General features: G+C 51.9%; 1 non-coding gene across 1 annotated transcript; it reads right to left on the reverse strand.

Annotated features, from left to right (window-relative positions):
• Window positions 1-366: 366 nt before the first annotated feature.
• LOC125134704 (U6 spliceosomal RNA) lies at window positions 367-473 on the reverse strand. The gene has a single exon (XR_007136718.1). It is a non-coding gene; the product is annotated as a U6 spliceosomal RNA (small nuclear RNA).
• Between the last annotated feature and the right edge of the window lie 18,901 nt (window positions 474-19,374).

Raw genomic sequence — 19,374 nt, forward strand, 5'->3', positions numbered from 1 at the left:
TACCCGCTTCAGAGGTGGCTTCATCTAAACACAGACAGAGAGAAGTGGAAGCTTCAATCTTAGACCTCGCTCAAGTTGCTGTGTTGGAAGTCATTGCACCATTTTATTTTATTTTATTTACTTTAAATAAAATATTTTATTATTTTTTATTTTTTTACAGCTGCACCTGCGGCATATGGACATTCTTGGGCTAGATGCAGAATCAGAGCTGCAGCTGCCAGCCTTCTCCACAGCCACAGCACAGCCAGATCTGAGCTGCCCCTGTGACCTATGCCGCAGCTTGAAGCAATGGTTGGATCCACTGAGCAAGGCCAGGGATTGAATCTGTGTTCTCACAGACACTATGTTGGATTCTTTTTTTTTTTTTTAAGTATGGAGTGCCTCACGAATTTGCGTGTCATCCTTGTGCAGGGGCCATGCTCGTCTTCTCTGTGTCGTTCCAATTTTTGTATATGTGCGGCCAAAGCAAGCACTGTCTTGGATTCTCCACCTGCTGATCCACAGTAGGATCCCAGTGCACTTTTTTTTTTTTTTGTCTTTTTCCTATTTTTTGGGCCGCTCCCTCGGCATATGGAGGTTCCCAGGCTAGGGGTCCAGTCGGAGCTGTAGCCACTGGCCTACGCCAGAGCCACAGCAACGCGGGATCCGAGCCACGTCTGCAACCTACACCACAGCTCACGGCAATGCCGGATCGTTAACCCACTGAGCAAGGGCAGGGACCGAACCCGCAACCTCATGGTTCCTAGTCGGATTCGTTAACCACTGCGCCACGATGGGAACTCCCCAGTGCACCTTTTTAAATGTTCTAAGTTCTGCAGGGGATCGCATCTCATGGTGCTCGTCACCTCTTGGAGCTTTGGATGTAGAAAATTCAAGAAAAATTTGTTTACTCCCCTTGAACCCCAGCAAGGAGGCGGAAGCTGGAGCAACCACGGCAGTTTTTTATTCTCCCCAAGACGATCATATGAGGCTGGGCTGCCATGTGTAACTTGCTTTACGGCAGGGCAGGGCAGCTTAGGAGAGGAATTACAAGGCAGAAAGAGCAAATTCTAGTTGGGTAGTAACAGGGACTTTCCCAGAGTCCACAGAGAAAAGTTCCTCAAGAATCAAATGCTAGGAGTTCCCCTTGTGGCTCAGCGGAAACAAGCCCAACTCAGTATCCAGGGGGACTTGGGTTGGATCCCTGGCCTCACTCAGTGGGTTAAGGATCCGGTGTTGCCATGAGCTGTGGTGTAGGTCACAGACGAGGATTGGATCTGGCGTTGCTATGGCTGTGGTGCAGGCCGGCAGCTGAAGCTCCGACTGGACCCCTAGCCTGGGACCTTCCGAGTGCTGCGGGTGTGACCCTAAAAACAAAAACAAAAAGCCGAAACGACAACAACAAAAGAATCAAATGCTCAATGTCACCGTCACTCTCCTTCCCGCCTGTATGCTGGTTTTCTCTGGTCTGCCTCCTTCGTTAGCTCTTCGTGCAATCCATTTTCAGAAAATCCCTTCCTTCCCCACCAGGGTGGGGGTCTGTCTCCCTGGATCCCTTCTCATCCCCCAACCAGTTCCCCAAGATAACGCGTGAGTCGCATCTGCAGGCTTCACCAAGTTGACCGGTAGTGCTCCATCTGGCACCTTCTCTCAAAGACTGTCCTTGTGGGGAAGGGCCTGGACATGGGACAGCCCAGGCTTTGAGGTGGGTTTCTTTCCACTATTGGGTATCCACATCGGTTTCCTTAAAAAGCGGAGCTGCTAAGCAAATACATTCATACCCACCGCGCAGACATTGCTTCTTGGGTCTGGCATGTGCTAAAGCCGTATTAAAAGGAAGTAATTCTTTAACTGCTTCATAATTAGCATCGTGTCTCCCCTTTTCCCTGGGAATCTGTAAATCCGATTATTGTGGCAAGGGTAGAATGTCTGTTTCTCTCCTGATCCCCTTTGGGATTTGTTTGACTAAGAATATGGTCGTAGTCCCTTTAACGACTTCTCAGCGATTTTCACAAGAGAGGATTTGATGGCTTGATTCTAGGAAGCCTCAATTACGTTCTCGCCAGGAGCTAATATCAATTTGGGGAAGGAGAAGGGCGATGACCTATTCTCCCAGTTAAATCAAATGAAGGAAAAGCGTATGAAAAACCTGAGAAAACGCAAAAACAAGGACAGTAATCAAGACAGTGTGATACTGGCATAAGGACAGACCTATAAATCGATGGGACAGAATTGAGAGCCTAGAAATAAACTCTAACATTTACGTTCAATTGATTTTTGACAAAGATGCCAAGGCAATCCAATGGGGAGAGCATTGGCTTTTAAAAACGGTTCTGGGACAATTGAATATCCACGTACAAAGTATTAATTTAGACGCATCTCAAGCCGAACTCAAAAATTAACTCAAAAAATGGGCCATAGACCTAAATGTGAGAACTAAAACTATAAAACTCTTAGAAGAAAAACACAAGAGTAAATCTTTGGGAACTTGGGTTGTGATGAAACCCAAGTTAGATATGTTACTGAAAACATAAGCAACATAAGAAAAATGATAAATTGGACTTCGCAAAAATTAAAAACGTTTTGGGAGTTGCCTTCATGGGTTAACAGTTGACGAACCCATCTGGGATCCATGAGGATGCGGGTTCGATCCCTGGCCTTCCTCAGTGGGTTAAGGATCCAGCGTTGCCGTGAGCTGTGGTGTAGGTCACATATGGGGGCTCGATCCCGAGTTGCTGTGGCCGTGGTGTAGGCTGGCAGCTACATCTCCGATTTGACCCCTAGCCTGGAAACTTCCATGTGCTGCAGGTGCAGCCCTATAAAGCAAAAAAAAAAAAAAAAAAAAAGAACGAAAGCAAAAATAAGTCACAGACTAGGAGAAAATATTTGTCCATCTTTTGCCCGATAAACATATTTTTGTTTAGAATATATAAAGAACGCTTACAACTCAATAACAAGAAGACAAATAACCCAATTTGAAAATGGGTTAAGAATTGAATGGATGTTTCACCAAAGAAGGTATATGAATGGCCAAATAAGCACATGAAAAGAGGCTCATCATCAGTCATTTGGGAAAAATGCAAATGAAAACCGCAGAGAGATGCCGTTACCCAAAAAGACAGGCAACATCGAGTGCTGATGAGGATGCAGCGAAACCGAAGCTTTAGGCGTTGCTTGTGGGGATGTGAAATGGTGTGTGTAGCACTTGGGAAAAGGGTTGAATATTCTTCACGCAAATTTACCGCATGACCCAGCAATGTCACTGTGAGAAATATTTGTGTTCACAGAAGGACTTATAGGTGCAGGTTCACAGCAGCAGTATTCATAACCGCCCAAAGATAGCAATACTCAAGTGTTTATCAACCCGTGAACGGATGGACAGGCTGTAAGATATCCGTACAGTGGAATACTATTTGGCAATCAAAAGGAATAAAGTGCTGACAGATTCGACAGATGAGCTCCAAAAACATTATGCTCGGCGAAAGAAGCCAAAAACAGAAGATCACACATTGTATGATTCCATTTATATAACACGTCCAGAAGCAGCAAGTCTGCTGGAACAGAGAGTAGATTCAGGGTTGCCGGCAGGAGTGTGGAGTGATTCGAAATATGAGCACAAAGACTCTGCTCCAGGTGGTGGTTGCCCAGCTCTGTGCATTTACTCGGAATCATTCAGCGGTACGCGCCCAGGCACACGCACCACAGCAAGGAAGGAAAGCGAGAACTGGAACTGAGGAATCTTCGTATCCAAGGGAACGTAAGGTAGAGATGGGCTCGAAATTTGGCTGAGTTTCTTGACAGCCAAGGAAAAAAGGAAACAAACGGAGTCTGCAATTCATAGTGCCTTTCAGATTAAGAATAAAACAAGACTGGAATTCCCCTTGTGGCACAGCAGAAGTGAATCCGACTAGGAACCGTGAGGATGCGGGTTCAATCCCTGGCCTCACTCAGTGGGTTAAAGATCCAGCGTTGCTGTGAGCTGTGGTGTAGGTCGCAGATGCTGCTTAGATCTGGCGTTGCTGTGGCTCTGGCGTAGGCTGGCAGCTGTAGCTCTGATATGACCCCTAGCTTGGGAACGTCCCTATGCCGTGAGTGCGGCCCTAAAAAGCAAAAATAAAAATAAAAGCAAAACAAGACTAACTGGTTAAGAGAAGTTTTACTTTTTCAGGTCCTTAGACCTGAGAGAAAATTTCCCTAATGAGAGGACAATACATAAACTAGTCCATAGCCTCAGCACTATCTTACCGTCAATTTAACTTAGAGTTTTCTTTGACAGTTTCATACAATGTCCCTCCTTGTCTCTAGTGGAATTAGGCTAGAGTTGTGCTGTCCAATATGGTAGCCACAGTTGCGTGTCGTTATTTAAACGAGAACTAAATAAAATTAGAAATTTCAGGAGTTCCCTGGTGGCTCAGTGGGTTAAGGATCCTGTACTTTCCCTGCTGTGGCTCTGATGACTGCTGTGGCTGGCTACTGATTACTGGTTCAATCCCTGGCCTGGGACCTTCCCCTGGCGTGGGCAAAACAAGAGGAAAAAAAAAAAAAAGAAATTTCATTTCTCAGCCATCCATGCCATATCCCAAGTACTCAGGACATGGGCTGCTGGCTACCGTATTGGACAGAGCATCTTTAGAGGGTGTCCATCACTGCAGAAAGTTCTGTTGGGTGGTGCTAGGCTAAAGGATAGCGTCGTAAAAACAAATAAGAGTTTGGAGTTCAGAATGTTGGTGAAAGAGTGATTCTGTCCCAGGCTGGCATGGATAGAACGCTTCAATCCGCTTTCATTTGTTTATTTATTTTTTTAGGGCCGCACCCTCTGCATAAGGAGGTTCCCAGGCCAGGGGTCGAATATGAGCTACAGCTGCTGGCCTACAGCACAGCCACAGCAACACAGGTCTGAGCCGTGTCTGCAACCTGCGCCACAGCTCACAGCTCACAGCTCAGGGTTTGATCCCTGGCCTCAGCTCAGTGGGTTAAAGATCTGTTGTTGCCACAAGCTGTGGTATAGGTCACAGATGTGGCTTGGATCCTGTGTTGCTGTGGCTGTGGCTGTGGTGTAGGCTGGCAGCTGCAGCTCTGACTTGACCCCGAGCCTGGGCACTGGGAACTTCCCTGTGCTACAAGTGTGGCTGTAAAAAGAAAACACAAAATAGGACACCGTTTCACACAGATACATTTTGGCCTTTTGTCACTTTTGAATGTGCCGTGATGGGGTGAACTGGGACCCCCCAGGAGCATGCTCCCTTGAGGGACAACATTTGTGTGGTTTAGCGGCTCGGATAAGGATGGGGCTTCTGTTTTGCAAAGCACCCTTTGGCTGGTTTCTCTTCATTGAGGGGTGTGTGCAGGCTGGCGGGATTTTGATGCACGGAGCAGGGGCGGGACAGTCAGCCTGGAAGGGAGAGGCTGAAATGTGGACGGTTGGGGGGAGAAGGGGTGAGGAGTGGGGGTTCTGCCTTGAGGCCAGGTGCCGAGGGGGCAAGGGCCCGAGGGGGTTCGGCTGTGCAGAGAGGGTCAAGCACCTTTCTCTTCCAAGAGCTCCAAGAAACTTTTGGTCCCCCGGGAGTTGTATTGGGGGGCATTTCACGGTGTATAGCGACCAACTGCTACATAGAGACCTGCCTGCCCAGGGCACAGGCAGAAGCAGTAGCGCAAAGAGGTCGGGTCACGTGGGGGTTAAAGGCTGGATCTTGCCCAGGATTTTTTTTTTTACCCACATGGGTGGTACTTGGCTGCATCTTGGATGAAATCATTCTTCTCAAACTCCAGAGTCCAATCTCACTCTGACTGCCAGGCTGGCACAAAGTAATGAAGATGGGTCAGGCCTGTGCTGTGACGAAGTGTGGGATCCCATCTCAAAGTCTGGGGGAAATTGTGGCAACCACTCTGAGATGGAAATGACGACTGTGGTGGCACAAAGTCCTTTCTGAGCCCCTGTCTGCCTTCCCGAAGCATGAGACATACAAAGGCCAGAGTGACAAAAAGGGCGTGTGGCCATGTGACTCCTGACCAAAGAGACAAAAGCTCTTTGTGTGTAATAACACACAGGCCAGGAGCCAAGGAAGACTGCTATTGGTGGCAGGAAAAGCTGTCTTTCTTTCTTTCTTCTTCTTTCTTTTTTTTTGGCCACATCCGTGCCATGTGGAAGTTTCTCAGCCAGGGATCTAACCCAAGCCACAGCAGCGACCTAAGCTATTGCAGTGGCAATGCTAGACCCTTAATCCATTGTGTCGCAAGGGAACTCCCAAGTCTGTCTGTCTGTCTTTCTTCCTTCCTTTTTCTTTTTAGGGCTGCATCTGTGGCATATGGAAGTTCCCAAGCTGGGGGTTGAATTGGAGCTGCATCTGCTGGCCTGCGCCACAGCCATAGCAACACAGGATACGAGCTGCAAGCTGCAGCAAGGACAGATCCTTAACCCACTGAGTGAGGCCAGGGTTCAAACCCGCATCCTCACAGACACTATGTCATATTCCTAACCTGTTGAGCCACAATGGGAGCTCCAGGTGTGCCTTTCTTTTTTTTTTTTTTGTCTTTTGTTGTTGTTATTGTTGTTGTTGTTGTTGTTGCTATTTCTTGGGCCGTTCCCGCGGCATATGGAGGTTCCCAGGCTAGGGGTTGAATCGGAGCTGTAGCCACCGGCCTATGCCAGAGCCACAGCCACGCGGGATCCAAGCTGCATCTGCAACCTACACCACAGCTCACGGCAACGCCGGATCGTTAACCCACTGAGCAAGGGCAGGGACCGAACCCGCAACCTCATGGTTCCTAGTCGGATTCGTTAACCACTGCGCCACGACGGGAACTCCCAGGTGTGCCTTCCTTAATATTCTCCCAACCAACAGCCCCCACCTCCACCCCACCCCTCCTTATCTGTAGTGAAACCAGTCAGAACTGAACAACTCGAAGCTCGAACCAGAGCCCAAGAAGGCAGGCTTCTGCGGCAGGGGTGGAAGGGGCTTATAAGACAGACAGGTGAGGATAGAGAAGAGAGCTAGAGGGTTCAGGAGAAGCTCTGTTCCTCTCAGTGGCGAGGGGGCGATGGTTTGGGCTGCACTGAGGGCCTGCACGAGGAGGCCAGGTCCTGGCTGACTGAGGCGCTGATAGGTTTAGGCATTCTCGGAAGTTCTCTGGACAGAGTTTGTCCAGATTGAAAGAAAAACTCAAGTTCAAAGTCAACAATGATTTTAGGGCTTTAGGTGTGTGTGTTTCTCTGGCTCATAGCACAGTTCTTGACAGTAAACTCTGCTTTTCCCTCATATCCAAGTTTGTTTATTTATTTATTTATTTAATTTTTTTTAGGGTTGCACCTGTGGCATATGGAGGTTCCCAGGCCAGGGGGTGAATCGGAGCTGTAGCTGCCGGCCTATGTCACAGCCACAGCAACACCAGATCCGAGCTGCATCTGTGACCTACACCACAGCTCACAGTAATGCCGGTTCCTTAACCCACTGAGCGAGGCCAGGGATCGAACCTGCGTCCTCATGGATGCTCGCCAGATTCATTGCCGCCGAGCCACAATGGGAACTCCCATGTCCACGTTTTTAGAGCGGCATGGTGAGTAGTGTCACCCCTCCAGAAGTCCTGACCGAGGCTGGCACCCCGACATCTCACTGAGCGGAGCCAACCTTCTCCACCTTGGCATCCTAGGAGCAGGAAAAGGGACGTACCGAGGAGCAAAGGGCATCCGAAGAAGAAGGAAGGAGAAGAGGCACGAGGGAGAGGCCACAGTCACACGTGGCTCTGGAGTGGCTGGAGGGAGAGGTCGGATGGTCCTACCCAGCGGCCCCAGGCAGTGCTGAGGGAGGCGGCCGTGCCGGGGGCTGTGTGGACATGTGCCAGCGGAGCCCGTCTGGAGCTGACCGTTGTTGCTAAGGCAGGTGTGATGACCCACTGCCGCTCCCCAAGGCCATGGCCCAAAGAAGGGGGGAAGCATCTGGTACGTGATGGCCATCGCTAGTCCTGGATGTTCCAAGTTGGTAGTGGTTTCACCCCCGTGTGGAATCATCCCGGGGGGAGAACATACCTTTTACTTTTTTTTTTTCTGCTGCGCCCACCGCCTATCGAGGTTCCCAGGACAGGAACTGAGCCCTTGCCACAGCAGTCACCTGAGCCACAGCAGCGACAACGCCAGATCCTTAACCGCCGGGCCACCGGGGAACTCCATCTTTTCCTTTGTTTGGATGAAGATGGAGAATCCAGGAGCTCACCCTGGGTCCTTCTTGTGAAGAAAGCTCTTCATCCGTACCTGGCAGGTGTCTCGGTGGGGATCAGGAGCTGCTGGAGCTGTGGGTGGGTTCTGGCTGCACTGCACCAACGAGGAGAATGACTACAGGATAGGGTTGGGGATCTCACGGGGCCTTCTGCGAGGGGGGCCCAGGTTCGGATCTCCATTTATCCCCAACCCCACATACTTTGTCTCTCACCAGGGGACCCTACTGGCATCCTAGCGGCAACTTTTGGTCAGTGCCTTTGCCCAGCAATCTCTCAAATGTCCAGGGTGGCCATAGGCCCTGAAAGAGGGCAGGGCATTCAGGAGCCCAGGGATCAGCTAGTCTGTGCTCCTACAGGATCCTGCCGGCCCACCTCGCCTCAGCCTCCCTCCCCACTGCCCCGTGGAAGGTACATTAGTCGCGGTTCTTTCCGGCTGCACATGGTAGAGAAAGGACAATGTATCGGTTGTGTAGCTGAAGGGTCCAGGTGTGGAGGAAAAAGTTTCTATTGTCATATGGTGTTTCTCGTGGGAGTCGGCCATAATTAGGACTTGTTTTTCTTGCATAATTTCTGCAAGGGGGAAAAAAAACTTACAAGCACTTTTTCCGAATGCCAAGAAACTCTACCACACTGGCACTGCGGGTTGGTTTGAATAAAACAAAAGCACTGAAGTCATACTCAGCAGGTTAAATATTACAAGGGTGATGGAAAGTTCAATTTCCTATAACAAACGTACAATGAGTAACCGCAATTTTCTACAATAAACAAGCATCATAGTCTCAAGGTTAAGGGTTATAAAACAATAAATGATGGTGGTTAGACTGGACTCTTTTTTTTTTTTTTTGCTATTTCCTTGGGCCGCTCCCGCGGCATATGGAGGTTCCCAGGCTAGGGGTCTAGTCAGAGCTGTAGCCATCGGCCTACGCCAGAGCCACAGCAACGCGGGATCCGAGCCGCGTCTGCAACCTACACCAGAGCTCACGGCAACGCCGGATCGTTAACCCACTGAGCAAGGGCAGGGACCCAACCCGCAACCTCATGGTTCCTAGTCGGATTCGTTAACCACTGCGCCACGACGGGAACTACTCGACTGGACTCTTAAGGATCGAGCTTCTTGCATACTCAGTATCGTCATGCCAAGATACAAAATAAGAATAAAAATAATTTGAAATAAGATATTAACTCCATGTAGTTCATACTCTTTCTCTCTCTCTTGCTCTCTCTTTTTCCGGCCTCCCTCTCGCTCTCTCTCTCTCTTTTCCTTGTACCTTTCAACTTACTCCGAATCTTTGCCCCACAAAAGAGTACATCCTGCTTTGCATTCTCAAAAGCCCTCGTGGCAATAACTTCTCAGTCTCTGGAGATTCCTTATTTATTGTTTCAAGTACATTTTTAAACATACACGCGCTAAGAGATTGGGGGCTTATAATATTTTATTTCCTCGAAGGGTTGCTACTCAGACATGGCTCGGTCCAGGGTTCAACTCTGCTCGTCAAAGTTCCCTCCTCCTCTGTCTCCACCTGGGTCTCTCTCTCCAGCTCTCATCGCTACTCGATTTCTGGTTCCGTTGACCTTTTGGTCTCATTCTCTTCTGCTGCAGATTTTTTTCCCTCCGTGGAGACAGTGAAATGTCCACAGGCAGCTCCAACGTGAGCGCTCAGAAACGGAAGCAGCATTTTCTTGATAGATCTGACAGAAAACGCCCAGGGAAGGGTCAGGTTGGCCGAGCTTGGCTGTGTGCCCATCCCTGAGCTAATCACGAAGGCTGGAGATAGCATGACCTGCAGGCTTGTCACCCACCCACCTTTGGGCTCTGGGGCTGAGGGCTGAGAGGGAATCAGGGACACCTGAGCTACATGGAATTTGAGAGGGATGTTTCCCTAAAGGAAAGGACGCCAGGCAGACAAGCTCAGTCTGGGACAAAAGGATGGAAGGATATTACATTGGGTCCGTGGGGACAGCAAAATGGTGACACTGCTCATCAAAGCCCACTGGCAGTGAGGCCTAAGACCCCATCAACAGACTCTGGAGTTTTTCAGGCCGAAGTGGATTACTGGGAAGACGTTTAAGGAATACGAGTGTGGCCCGCTTCCAGCTGTGTGTTGCCGCTTGCCTCAGTTTCCAGCGCTGAACTGGGTCTTAGGCAGCAAGCTGCCTGGAAGCCTGTCATTCCAGCATTGTCGCCATCTGCTCTGAAGGTGCAGCTGCTACGTTACAAAGGTCAGGACCCCAGGTCGCTGAGACTGCCTTTGACGAGGGAGCACGGGCCACTCGGAATGGCAAAGGGGTCTGGAAAAGAGATTCGCCGGACAGTCTGGGGCAGCCCCGTGAAGCTTGAATTACACACCCCCGATCCGCCTCCCAGCCCCAGAAGGAGGGGGGAACGGGCAACCTCCATTCCTGGGAGGTGAGCGGAGGTGACAGTGAAGGAGAAGAACTGGGTCTGTTCGGCAGGGAGGATACCGAGCTCCTCGTGTGGCCCAAAGGTCCCACCCCGAGGCCGCAGCGATCTCTCTGACCCTCAGGTATCACCCAGGGTCACGTGTGCCTCACCCGCGGACTGTGGGAGCAGTTGGTGCTGTTTGGAAACGGCTGCCCCCCAGCACTGGAGTCCTCGCATGATGCCTCCAGGCCTTGGGGAGGGAACAGATGCTGGGGCTAATTAGGCCACGGCTCCTCTGGCCCGAAACGGCAGAGAACAGCCCCGTCGAGAGCATCACGCGGACACCACGGCTCACCAGCCCGTCTGGGGATGACGCGGCGTAGCGCGCTCTTGGAAATGGTGTGCCTTGACTGTTGCCTTCTGGAACCAGAGAGTCCACATCAGGATGGCACCACTTCCTCCTACGCCCAGGTGTCCCACTGGGGATGGAGATGCATCCTCTGGGGCAGGGTGGTGGTGGCAAGGGCTCTCAGTTTGTGGGTTTCCTGTATTTATACATGCTCAACACCAAATTGGGAGCTGTTGTTGCTGTTGTTTTTTTTGGGGGGGCCACATCTGCGGCATATGGAAATTCCCAGGCTAGGGGTCGAATCGGAGCTTCAGCCGCTGGCCTATGCCACAGCCACAGCCACAGCACAGCCACAGCCACAGCAATGCCAAACTCAAGCCGCATCTGAGAGCTACGCTGCAGCTGGTGTCCACATCAGACCCTTAATCGACTGAGCCATGGATCGAACCCTATCCTCATGGATTCTAGTTGCCTTTGTAACCTGCTGAGCCACGGACAAGAACTCCCAGAAAATGTGAGATTTTTGAGAATCATTTTACTAGCAGAATTGTGACTGGCAAGGCTAGGACCACTCCCCCAAATGGACCCCAACTCAAGAGAAGAGAACTTTGCTGAACGTGCGTGGAACGCGCTAACCAGATCAGCAGCGGCAGTGGCGCTGGTGTGCAGATGCTCTCATCCAGGCCAAGCCCTGGGAACAGCGCTGTGGACGGCTCTCCATCGTGATAGTTGCATGGGAGTCATGGCTGCTGATTGATCTTGTTTCAGGCTTGACAACAAAGGGACACACAGGGACAGTCTCACTCAGTATGCCACCATGCTCAAGGATAAACTCCAGGTGGCTGATGGTTTGTCACCACGGCGGCTCAGTGGAACACTGCACAGAAAACGAGAGTGGAGCCTGTAGAGCAGACATCTGTTGTTTTGGCCTCTGCTCAAAAGCCACTTATCCTTCCTCCGGTGACCACACTCCAGTTTTTACTCAGAGAACCACACCTCAGCCACTCTCTGTGCAGTGTAGGGGTCAGGGACTCTACATGGAGCCTACAACAAACATCAGGCCAAAGATAAAGCTAGATTCCTGATGATATCGTTTAAGCCAGGTGTTGGCAGAAGTTTGAATAAAGGCTGGTATTAAATATTTTCTGTTTTGTGACCCTAGGTCTGGGTGGCCACAATTCAGCTCTGAGCTTGTAGCGTGAAAGCAGCCGTAGGCAATAGGGAAACAAATAAGCATGATTGTGTTCTAATAAAAAGGTGTTTATCAAACAGGGGGCAGGCTAGACGAGCCTTACAGACTGTGGTTTACCAGCTCTTTGTTTCAGTACCTAGATCCAGCTGAGCCTGAAGCTCACTGTCCTTGTGACATTTCAGTTAATGAAGCAGTGCATCCCTCTTTTACTTAAAGCAATTTGAGCTGGTAATCTTTTTTTAAGAAGAATTTTTATTCATTTATTTATTTTTATCTTTTTAGGCCTGTGCCTGCAGCATATGGAGGTTCCCAGGCTAGGGGTTGAATTGGAGCTACTGGCCTACGCCACTGCCACAGTGACACAGGATGCGAGTCGCGTCTGCGACCTACACCACAGCTCACAGCAACGCGAGATCCTTCACCCACTGAACGAGTCCAGGGTTTGAACCTGCGTCCTCATGGATGCTAGTCAGACTCATTGCCGCGGAGCCACAACAGGAACTCCCGAGCAGGTATGCTTGTTGACACAATGGAGAGGTTTCTTACTAACTTACCGGGTGCAGAGCCGGGGTTGCAGCATAGAGAGGGGTCTCACAGTGGATTGGGAGATAGCTCAGCACGATAAGAAACCCTGTAGTGATGGGGACGGGTCAGGATCCCTGACCGTTTCTAACGTGTAGCCAGAGGCCAGGGCTGTTGAGATTTTGCGCATCCAAGCAAACGTCCACCCCAAGGGGACCAGGGAGCGTGCGAGTCCACCTCTCTGAGGACACTGACGGCGACCGCGTGATCAGCAGAACAGGAAGTGCCCCAGTGAGGGCCAGGAGAAGCCAGCCCTCTGTCTTGGTGAGGCGTGGGCGGGAGGAGAATGGTGAGGAGGGTGACAAGCAGGGAGGATGCCCAGGGGCCATTTGGAATGGGAGCCTGATGGTGTGCTGGGGGCGCTGGAGATGCCTGTGTGCAACCCAATCTGGAGATGGCAGATGATAAAGAAGAAGGAAGGTCATGCGGGGAGAGGTGGGGGTGGGGAGCTTGGCAGCGGAGCAGAGGGGTGGGGAAATCTACAGGTCACTGGGTTAGGGGACGGTTTTGCCCAGGATGGACGCCCCACCTGTCTAGGGAAGCCCATGCACCTGGGCTCCAGTCTTTACCTGCTGACCGAGCAGGTGCCAAGGAACAGGATGGGGCAAAAAGGCACCTTGTTCCCAGGACAGGAGATGAGTTAGAGTGGCTAGAACATGCCATGCACGTGTGATGGCAGGGCAGCTTTTAGACATAAAGAATTTGCTTTAAGAAGTAACTGCAGTAGTTCCCGCTGTGGCGCAACGGGATTGGGGCGTCTCTGGAGCGCTAGGATGCAGGTTCAATACCCGGCCTGGCACAGTGCGTTAAGGATCCAGCATGTTGCAGCTGTGGCTTAGGTCATAGCTGTGGTTTGGGTCTGATCCCTGGCCCAGGAACACCATATGCCGAGAGACAGCCAAAAAATAAAAAAATAAAAATAAAAAAATAAGTTACTGCAGGGAGTTCCTGCCACAGCATGGCGGGTTAAGAATCCAACTGCAGCAGCTTGGGTGGCTGCAGAGGTGTGGGTTCCATCCCTGGCCTGGTGTAGCAGGTTAAAGGGTCTGGTGTTGCTGCAGCTGCAGCACAGGTCACAGCTGTGGCTTGGATTAAACCCCTAGCCCCAGAAGTTCCATGTGCCATGGATCCAGCCATTAAAAAAAAAGAGTAATTGCAGGAGTCCCCTGGTGGCTTTGAGGGTTAAGGACCTGGCATTGTCACTGCAGTGACTCAGGTCACTACTGTGGCTTGGGTTTGATCTCCGGAACTTCCACATGCCATGGGCATGACCCAAAAAAAAAAAAAAAGAAAGAAAGAAAACCCAAAATAGAAATATTAGCAGAGAGGACTTCCTGTTATGGCGCAGTGGAAACAAATCCGACGAGGAGCCATGAGGCTGCGGGTTCGATCCCTGGCCTTGCTCAGTGGGTTAAGGATCCAGCATTGCTGTGAGCTGTGGTGTAGGTCGAAGATGAGGCTCGGGTCCTGTATTGCTGTAGCTGTGGTGTACAGGTGTACAGGCTGGCAGCTGTAGCTCCTATTAGACCCCTAGCCGGGGAACCTCCATGTGCTGTGGGTGCGGCCTTAAGGAGAAAAAAAAGAGAAATATTAGCAAAGAAACTGTAGCTGCTGCTGTCATATTCCCTCAGATCACTTTTTTGCACACCAGCTCCTGAGTTCTTTCACACCCCAGAGCCTGCGCTCCCTCTTTGTCAGAGACGGAGCTCAGGCAGTGCCTAGAAATTGACGTGGGCAGGCACGGCCTCTGCCGGTGACTGTGGAACTGCCCTGGTCCCTGGTCAGGACCCTGTGGGGTGGCCCTCAAACCCCTGTGGGATTGAGCCAGGTCACCCTCCATGGGACTTTGCTCAATGTCCCACCCTCACTCGACCCCCTCTCTTTCTGGCGATTCCCACCCCGTCCTTCCCTCCCCTACTCTTTTTTCCCAGGGACACTTAAATCTTCTTCCTACAAACCGCTTTGCTTCCGGGAAACCGCCCCCCGTCTCTGTGGTCCTGTGAGCCTTCGGCTGGGACAGCACCGAGCAAGGAGGCGCGGTGTCCACTTCTGGTGCCTCGGTCGTAACCCCAGCTCACCAGGAGTCTGGAGGTGTCCTCACCCCTGGGTGCGGGCTCCAGAAGCATTTGAAAGGAGCTGTGAGCACAGGGTCCAAGCCCAGCTTTGAGAATCTGGACTGGCTGAAGCGGGTTGGTGTGGGCGGAGCTCAGCCAGGTTTTCCTGAACAATTTTAGACCCGTCCAGCACCTGGAGGGGCCACCTGTGCCCCAGTTCTTAGTTGGGGGGGGAGCGGGGGAGGTTGGGACCAGAGGGGACAGACATAGGGAGCTGGGATGATGCTGATCAAACCGTCAAGAGATGGGGCCCCGGGAGACACAAGATAAACCCCTAATCTGAGGGCCCCTCAGACAGGCTCCAGTCCCGGCTAGACACCAGTCCCAAATCCGGTGCATATACTGAGATCCCTGGCTCCCATGGCTCCCCATGGGGCCCGGTCAAAGGCAGACAGCCTCGGGGACAACCCAGGACAGTCCAGGGCTTTGTGGCATGACACCCTCCGCATGTGCCTGCCCCGAAAGTGTGTGTAGATTGCGCCAGTGAAGGGTATCTCATAGCAGAGTGTGCCCAGGGGAAAAGAGCTTGGCAAACATGACATGTCCCCTGGGGAAGCGAGACTGAAGTGGGCAGAGCGGCCACCCAGGAGGGTGAGGGAGCAGGGGACGTGGGCCAGCGGGCAGGGAGGGATGGCTGCCGGGCGAATCCCAGGACCCGTGGGTTCGCCTCCACAGCAGCCACACCCTCCTCAGCAACAGAGCATCGCCGTGGGTTCGGGAACGCCCAAGGACCCCCTGTGGGAGTTCGAGGAGAAGCCCCGGAGGAGACACTCCTAAAGAGGCATGTCCACAGCAAAGCTCGAGGGATGAAGGTGAGAATGGGGTGGGAGAGGGGGCGGGGCCAGCAGGCTGGGCTTGAGCCAGAAGGAACCCTAGGGTACCAGCGAGTAGCCCACCTGCTTCTCTGCTGAAGACCAGACGCATCCCCTGAGCAGGAGACAGTGGGGAGAGGCCCCAAGGCCTTCCTGGGGATGCTGGGGGAGTGGTCGGCAGGCGGTGGTCTCCACCTGGCCAAGGATGCTGGGGTCTCACCTGCTGATTTTTGAGAGGGGGAAGGGGAGGAGCCACCACGGAGAGGGAGAGCGCATGGAAGAAAGTTCGGGCAGAGGGAAGATGCTGTACAGCTGCCGGGGGCAGAGGGACCTGGGGGGTGAATCTGTGGGGAGCGCTGTGACGCCCCTGTCATCTCACAAACCCTCAGGAAATTGCACAGGATCTCCTGCCGCGTTTGGCGTTGGAATTGTGTTTATCCGGGAGGCAGCCACAGGCGGGCACTGGCCTCAGGGCTGTCGGAGGGAGATGGGCAGAGCCCTGGGTGGCCCACTTGTAGGCAGGCGGCGTGATAAGCCAGCAGAGTCCTGAGAAGTGACGGTCAAGGGGAGGCGTGAGGGAGCCTCCGTGCTCAGAATCCAGACGAAGGCCTCCCGTTCGGCGCCTCCCTTTTCCAGGACAAACCTGACTCTGAGCAGCCCTGGGGAGGCAGTGAACGAGGCAGAATGGCTTGGGGACTCAGAAGGCTCCCTGCTCAAGTCCAGCAGAGGCACCATCTGCTCCAAAACACTCTTCGCTGCTGCTGGGGGCCCGTCTTGCTGGCCGGCTCCTGGAATCGAACCTGACCTGCCAGGGGACACGTGCCTGGGGAAAGGGGGATTAGGGAGCCCACAGTGCCTGCCTTGAGTCTGATCCTAGGCCCATGAAGTAGGCGTCCCTCAGAGCTACAGGGGCTTCAGGGAAAAAATGGAGGGGCTTGGAGTTCCCACTGTGGCTTAATGGTAATGAACCCGACTAGCATCCATGAGGACTCGGGTTTGATCCCTGACCTCGCTCAGTAAGTTAAGGATCTGGTGTTGCTGTGAGCGGTGGTGTGGGTGGTAGATGTGGCTTGGGTCTGATGTGGCTGTGGCTGTGGTCAGCAGCTGCAGCTCTGATTTAACACCTAGCAGGTATGGCCCTAAAAAGCAAAAAAAAAAAAAAAAATTGGTGGGGCTTGGTGAGACCCCAGGAAAAGCAGTGAGCTTGAGCAGGTAAAATGGGCCACAGCCGAGTGGAGGACAGGCCCTCTCCCCACGGCTGTGTGAGGGTGTCACCGCCAGCACTCTCACCCCTGGGACTGGCCTTCCAGGGAGCAGAAGGGTCCAGGTGGAGAAATCCGAATTATTGGGACCCCGGTGACGCCAAGGGCGGACGAGCCGGCCAGAGGCAGTTCCCACCTTACCGTGGGTGTGTTCTTGAGGAAAGTGAGGTAGCTCTGAACAGAAAAACACTCCTAGTTGCGCGCCAGTCTGCCAATCCTCCAGACCTGCGCTTCTCGGCTCTGCCCCACTGACGCACATTTGTACAAAGAGTCTGTAACATCTCCTCGCCTATCCTGAAATGAGTGCACGGGTCATATGAATATATATAGAAGATATTAATTATATAATGAATTACAAAGCAATTCATATATAATATATAATAAATGATATCAACAATATAGTCAATATTGTATATTAATAATATAAAATGTATAATATATAATGTTGTCTATATTAATTATATCATTAATATATATAACACATACAGTTTCAAAAATCCAGACTATTCAAATGTCAAAAATGTGCAAATAAGGGAGTTCCCACTGTGGCTTAGCGGTAATGAGCCTAAGTGTCCATGAGGACTTGGGTTCCATCCCTGGCCCTGCTAAGTGGGTTAAGGCTTCAGCGTTGCCGTGAGCTGTGGTGTAGGTCACAGACGAGGCTCGGATCTGGCGTTGCTGTGGCTGTGGTGTAGACTGGCAGCTGCAGCTCTGATTCGACCCCTAGCCTGGGAACGTCCATATGCAGCAAGTGCGGCCACAAAAAGCAAAGAAAAGGTCCAAGTGAGACCCTAACAACAAAGGAGGGTGAAGGGAGAATGTTGATACACGGGGGGCTGTGTCTGTGTCTCAGGATGTACGTTCTCAGGCACAAGTGCACGGACGCATGACCAAGGGTCTTATGTGGAGGGAGAATTGCAGGGCAGAGCACAGTTACACGCACAGAACTTGGCTTGGAAATCCTTCGAGGGGCTTTCCTCCCCAGGAGTTTTCGAAACAGGTAGCAGCTACTGGAAAAGTTGTACGCACCGCAAAGCCCAGCCTCGCCCCATCTGCACGGAGTTGCTGCTTTCCTGGAGGGCGTGTCCGGGAGGGCCTCGAGGTCCCTTGGGATCCTGGCGGAACCTGGGGGTGTCGAGAGTCACAGCCTGGGTTTAAAGTCTTCGAAAGAGGAGGGATGGTGTGTAGACAGCCTCCCAGGAGACTTTTAGAAAATTCGTGGGGGCGTTTTGGCTGTTGTCATGATGAGGGGGTGTCCTCGCATTTGGGGGCCAGGGGCCAGGGACGATGGCTGCTCCGCAAACTCAGGCCAGTTCTGCACCGTGAACCATTGTCCCACATCCCGCCCGAAGTGGGACTATAGCCCCTGGACTTTCAGGTAGGTGATGAACCTGCGTGTAATGACCTGAACATAGATCCTAACTCTGTGTTGTAGGACAGCGAAGTGTGCAGTGCCCTCAAAACAGTGCGGCGGGGTGAGAGGGGTTGTAACCTTTACTATGATGAGGCAAATATTGGGGACCATGCCCACACACAAAGGGGAGCCGCAGCCAGGGAACTGGACATGGGGACCGTCCCCCTCCAGATGAAGAGCTATAGCCCTCAGCACACGAAATCTGATCAGCAGTTCTACTAACCTGGTCTTCGGGTCCAGATCACAGGGGCGCAAAATGGTTGGACTGGGGTCCCCAGAGTATAAAAGAGCCATCTGAAGCCGCTGTCTTGAAAAGGCAGCTTTTTAAATTTTTTTATTTTTTTTATTTTATTTTTTTCCCACTGTACAGCAAGGGGGTCAGGTTATCCTTACATGTATACATTACCATTACATTTTTTCCCCAGCCTTTCTTCTGTTGCAACATGAATATCTAGACAAAGTTCTCCATGCTATTCAGCAGGATCTCCTTGTCAATCTATTCTAAGTTGTGTCTGATAAGCCCAAGCTCCCGATCCCTCCCACTCCCTCCCCATGAAAAGGTAGCTTTATGGACCGCAGGTGCAAGGTTCCCTGGACTCCTCCATTGCCTATGCCGAGCATGCGGACAGCACCCCCAGGAGCCAGCTACTAACGAGAAGACAGAATGAATATGCTGAGAGGAGCACTGGCTGCAAGAAATAAAGAATACAAGAAAACCCACCCTGTGCTATGGGGACAATCATTGTATTTGCGCTACTAGCACATTTCTCTCTTCTAGCGGGACCCCTGTTATTCCTTCGGGGAGTAGCTCCCGAACTGTGAGACACCTTGGTGTGAAGGTCATGGTGTCCTGCCCACCTGACTTCCCCCAGACCCTTGGGGGGGGGATGCCTCCGGGGCTGGCCAATCAGAATGCCCTGTTCCTTAGGACACAGTGATCGGGCCAGAGGAGGCCTGTGGTCTACGCTGGACCAATAACTAGTTGTCTGGGGCCTGCAAACGTTCAGATGCTGAGAGATACAAAGGCTTTTTTCTCTGGCGTTGCTAAGCGGAGAATATGTGAATTTGGAACTGTC

Source organism: Phacochoerus africanus, chromosome 8, assembly GCF_016906955.1.
Source record: "Phacochoerus africanus isolate WHEZ1 chromosome 8, ROS_Pafr_v1, whole genome shotgun sequence".
Lineage (NCBI taxonomy): Eukaryota > Metazoa > Chordata > Mammalia > Artiodactyla > Suidae > Phacochoerus > Phacochoerus africanus.